Source organism: Panthera uncia, assembly GCF_023721935.1.
Source record: "Panthera uncia isolate 11264 chromosome B2 unlocalized genomic scaffold, Puncia_PCG_1.0 HiC_scaffold_24, whole genome shotgun sequence".
Taxonomy (NCBI): Eukaryota; Metazoa; Chordata; class Mammalia; order Carnivora; family Felidae; genus Panthera; species Panthera uncia.
In genome coordinates this window covers 88,345,273-88,351,272 of record NW_026057580.1, presented here as the reverse complement: position 1 = coordinate 88,351,272, position 6,000 = coordinate 88,345,273, and positions in this window count along the sequence as shown.

Sequence of the window (6,000 nt, the reverse complement as noted above, 5' to 3'; positions counted from 1 at the left end):
AATATGTAGATTGCTTTGGCTAGTATAAACATTTTAACAATGTTTGTTCTTCTAATCCATAAGCATGGGAAGTTTTTCCATTTCTTGTGACCTCTTCAATTTCTTTCGTAAGTGTTCTATAGTTTTCAGAGTACAGATCTTTCACCACGTTGGTTAAGTTTTTCCTAGGTATCTTATGGTTTTTGGTGTAATTGTAAATGGGATCGATTCCTTGATTTCTTTTTCTGCTCCTTCATTATTGGTCTGTAGCAATGCAACAGACTTTTTTCTTTCTTTTTTTGTTTTATTGTCAAGTTAGCTAACATACAGTGTGGCGTTGGGTTCAGGAGTAGATTCCCATGATTCATCACTTACATGCAACACTCAGTGCTCATCCCAACAAGTCCCCTCCTCAATGCCCATCACCCATTTTCCCCACTCCCAACTCCCAACCCCATCAACCCTCAGTTTGTTCTCTGTATTTAAGAGTCTTTTATGGTTCGCCTCCCTCTGTATCTTATTTTTCCTTCCCTTCCCTTCCCCTATGGTCTTCTAATAAGCTTTTCAAATTTGATATATGAGTGAAATCATATGATATCTGTCTTTCTCTGACTGATTTATTTCACTTAGCATAATACCCTCCAGTTCCATCCACGTTGAATGCAACAGATTTCTGTGCATTGATTGTATGTTCTGAGACTTTGCTGAATTAATGTATTAGTTCTAACAATTTTTTGGCGGAGTCTTTGATCTTTCTACATAGAATACCATATCATTTGCAAATAGTGAAAGTTTGATTTCTTCCTTGCTGATTCGAATGCCTTTTATTTCTTTTTGTTGTCTGATTGCTGAGGCTAAGACTTCCAATACTTTGTTAAATATGGTAAGAGTGGGCATCCCTGTCTTGTTCCTGACTACAAAGGAAAACCTCTCAGTTTTTCCTCATTGAGGATGGTATTAGCTGTGGGTCTTTCATATATGGCCTTTATGATGTTGAAGTGTGTTCCGTCTATCCCTATGTTGTTGAGGGTCTTTATCAAGAATGGATGCTGTATTTTGTCAAACACTCTTACTGCATCTATTGAGGGGATCCTATGGTACTTATCCTTTCTTTTATTAATGGGGTGTATCACGTTGATCAATTTGTGAATATTGAACCACCCCTGCTGCCCAGAAACCAATCCTACCTGATCGTGGTGAATAATAATTCTTTTAGTGTACTGCTGGATTTGATTTGCTAGTATCTTGTTGAGAATTTTTGCTGCCCATAATTCTCCTTTTTAGTGGGGTTTTTGGTTTTGGAATAAAGGTAATTTTGGCCTTGTAGATTGAGTTTGGAAGTTTTCCTTCCATTTCTATTCTTTTGAAACAGTTTGAGAAGAGTAGATATGAACTCTTCTTAAATATCTGGTAGAATTCTCCTGGTAAGCCATCTGGCCCTGGACTTTTGTTTATTGCGAGATTTGTGATTACTGACTCACTTTCTTTGCTGGTAATGGATCTGTTCAAATTTTCTATTTCTTCCTGTTTCAGCTTTGGTAGTTTGTATGTTTCCTGGAATTTACCCATTTCTTCCAGATTTCCCAATTTGTTGGCATATAACTGTTCATAATATTTTCTTGTACTTGTTTGTATTTCTGTGGTGTTGGTTGTGATCTCTCCTCTTTAGTTTGTGATTTTGTTTTCTTGGTTTTTCCTCTTTTCTTTCTGATTAAGTCTGGCCAGGGGTTCATCAGTTTTATTAATTCTTTCAAAGAACCAGCTTTGTTCCATTGATCTTTTCTACTGATTTTTTTGTTTGTTTCTATATAATTTATTTCTGCTCTATGTTTTATTATGTCCCTTCTTTTGCTGGCTTTAGGCTTTATGAGGTAAGCCTGGATTGCTATATACTTCTCTTTTGTGACCTCCTTTGCTGAATCTGAAAGGTTCTGAACTGTCATATTTTCATTTTCATTTGCTTCTATGTATTTTTTTTTTCTTTAATTTTCTGGTTAACCCATTCATTATTTAGTAAGATGTTCTTTAACTTCCATGTATTTGTGGTCTTTCCAAATTTTTTCTTGTGTTTGATTTCATGTTTCATAGCATTGTGGTCTGAAAATATGCATGGTATGATTTCAATCTTTTTGTACTTGCTGAGGCCTGATTTGTGAGTCTGTATGTGATCTATTCTGGAGAATGCTCCATGTTCACTCAAAAACGATGTGTATTCTGCTGCTTTAGGGTGAAATGTTTTGAATATAATTATAAGTCCATCTGATTCAATGTGGCATTCAAAGCCATTGTTCCCTTGTTGATTTTCTTTTAAGATGATCTGTCCTTTGTTGTAAGTGGGGTGTTAAAGTCTCTTACTATTATTGTATCGTTATCAATGAATTTCTTTATGTTTGTGATTAGGTGATTTATATATTTGGGTGTCACCACATGGGGGGCACATATATTTACAATTGTTAGATCTTGTTGGATAGACCCATTTATTATGATATAGTGACTTTATCTCTTGCTACAGTTCTGTTTAAAATATAGTTTGTCTGATATAAGTATGGTATGGCTACTCCAGCTTTCTGTTGATGTCCATTAGCATGATAGGTGGTGCTGTATCATCTCACTTTCAATTTGGATGTGTCTTTAGCTCAAAGTAACCTTCATGCCAAAATGGCCCTTCTTGGGACAGCCTCCCTTTTGCCCTACAGTCCCTTTGTCTGAAACTTCCCTGAAGTTTCATACATTAATAAATTGAGTTGGTAGATGATTTCATATTTTCAAACCAGTCTCTTAGTCCTGACAACAGGTCAATTTAGTTAAACTCATTTCAGGAGGTCATGATAAAGGTATATTCTCAAAGTTTGGCCTTTGGTATAAACAACCAGATATTAAATAAGAGACATTTTTATGGAAACAAAAGAAAACAATGGTTAAGGTTTGTATCAAATTATAGACCAATTTCTGAGTTTTGAGGGTAGCCAATCAAGAAGATTTCTATCTGTCAGGCTATCTTTTTTTTTTTTTTAATTTTTTTAATGTTTACTTTTTTTTGAGAGAGGCAGAGACAGCGTGTGAGCGTGATCGTGACCTGAGTCAAAGTCAGATGCTTAACCAACTGAGCCACCCAGGCGCCCGTCAGGCTATCTTTTTGAGCGGTCCGCAGAGCAAGAGGCCTGAAGATTGTTTATACATGAGCTATTGTGGTGATTTCTCTAAAATTTATACCAAGTTGTTTATATTGTTTGTAGAGCTTCAGAAATAAAGGCAGTTTTAGTTTTTAAAAGATTTCAAGTCAGAAAGGTGAGAGAAAAAAAATGTTAGTTTGGAGAGTCATAACCAGGCATTGGGGAACACTAGAAGAAATCAGAATCTGGTCCAGTTTATAAGAAGCAGTATTAAAATCCAATAGAGTAAAACCTCGTGTTGCGAGTAACTTGCTCGTGAGTGCTCCACAAGATAAGCAAATATTTCTAATACATTTTAACTTGATAAAAGAGCAATGTCTTACAATATGAGTAGCACATGATGCTGAATGCCACATGATCATAAGTGAGCCAATGGTTCTTCTCTCTCTCTCTCTCTCTCTCTCTCTCTCTCACTGTGCGATTGTGGGTGATGGTCTCCCATGCTTGGATGCTCAGTCTCAGGCCACGGTGTTTGGCAGAAATCAGTGGTTTTTCAGAACATTAGAAAGTGCCCATAACTGGCACTAGTGTGTTTTTTATCACTTCATAACAACTATGGACAGTCCTCTACTTTTCCATACAAGAGTAAGCTTAGGAACGCTTTGCTTCATTCTAGGTCAGGCTGCTTGCAGATATAGACCCTTTCCTCTGCTGCCTTATTGCCAGTTACATTAAATACAGTATATGACACTGTACTGTAGTCAACATCCAGTGAAAGTGAAAATCATCCTATACAATAACCCTCCTCTCTCTTGTCTCCCTCACACCAGTCACTAGGGTTTTCAAAGGTAAGTGCAGGTTAATTTGTTTATTTTTCTTTATATTTTGTATTTTATTATTTTGTATTATATTACAGAATTGTAATTATTTTTATATGAATATTTTTGGGTTGTGGAAAAAATCATCTGAGTTTCCATTACTTCTTATGGGGATATTCGCTTTGATATACTCACGCTTTGGATTACAAGCGTATTCCCTGAATGAATTATGCTCAGAAACCAAGATTTTACTGTACTTACAAAGATGTGTTGAGGAGGAAGAATTTCCTCTGCTATTCAAGGTCCTTCTAGCTGGACTAAGAATCAAATGGATATGAGACGAATGACAGGAGAAAATCAAATTTAATTTCATACATACAGGGAATCCACACAGGCATGAAATTCCTAAAGATACAAAGGGAAGAAAGATCATCAGCAGGAAGCTGAGGACATGTTTGGAAAACAATGCTTGCATATTGTGCTGATAGATTTATTAGGTAGAGAGAAATCTCTGTTAATACCTGTTTTCCTGATGCAGGCAGTGGAGGAGGAGGTAAAGAGTTTTCCTGAATCTGTTGGGTTCTTTTGCTTTTAACTCAAAATAATGTTCATGCCAAAGTGGCCCATCTTGGGGCAGCCTGCCCTTGGCCCTGGCAGGTAGCTCATCTAAATTTAATTTTTCATTATCCTTTTGCAGTGGATCTTCCAATGAAACTATTTTGAAATTTTGAAACTTTTTGCAGGCGTCTGCTTGCCAATTAAAACAGGTATCCCATTCTGTTTACTTTGGGAACCTTTACTTTCAAGTGTACTCCTTAGATGGTCTTACCTAATTGAAACATTCTGCATCATGGCCATCATAATTCTATGTTGTTTTTATTAAAGTTTTACCATTTTTGTAGATAATCACAGCCCCCAGCACCATAGTTTTTAGACATAAAATAAGCGGGTGTTCCAGAAGGTGACATGCTTGACTCTTCTGATTTTAAGAATCCCATTAGCTAAGTGTTTGTTCACAGGACACAAGACAAACAAACATGGGTACCTTAATGCACCAGCAGTAAACAAAAGTTGTCACTGTGGACTGGCCAAGGGAAGGCTGTGCCCACCACTAGCAATTCCCACTGTGGACTAAGCCAGCAGAATTCATTATGGAGACTGCAGACGGGAACTGGGGAAAGGACTAAACCGGGAAACCCCAGTAAATGGGGACTTCAGTGTGGAAGTTAAGAAGGAATCCCAATGTGGAATTGCAGACTGATCAAAGGGCTTAGGACTGGCACTCCATTAAAGCTTCCTATCTGTCTAGACCGACCTGTTGACCATGGACTGGAAAGCCAATTAGGTCAGGAGCTCGAATGCAAAAACAGCAGAGCTTAACTGAGAGGGACTTACCAATGGCCCTCAGAAGAAGCAAGACAGTGAACTCAGAAGTGTTCACAGAGCATTATACCTGTGTTTCTCATTGCTCCCAAATACAGTCAGAATTGTGCTTCAGATCCTGACAGTGCCCCCAAATCTGTTAAAACAAAACAAAACAAAACAAAACAATTCAGCTGAGTATATTTGAAGATCTAACTAGCTTTATTAAATGATTCATGAATCAGGCAGCATTCCATCTAGCAAATAGACGGGAGCTCCCTTGAGCTAAACAAGAGGCAGGTTTTGTAACTGAACCAACGTTAAGTTTGCTCCTTGGTGAGTCAGAAATTGAACTGGGTTGAGTTGGCACACAAAGAAAGATTTATTTGCAGCAAATAAGGACATTACAGGGAATGGCTTCCAATGCAGTGACTCTCCAAGCAAGGGTGAATGGATTCTCTTTACTTAGATTCAGGGTGAATATTTAGATTAGGAAGCCTCCCTTTTGTATGTAGAGGTAGTCATAAGGTCATGCACATGCCTTAGAGAAACATGCCTATACGTGCATTGTGTGTTATGTCAGTAAGGTCTGTGCTCTTCCTTGGGCAGAGATTTTAGTATTATAATGAGGTAAAGGTAGTTTTTGGTCATTCTGGAGGTCACTCTATGGTCCTCCTGTGCAGGTGCAAGTCAGAAGTTAAGCTCAAACTGGTCTTGTTGGTCTGGGC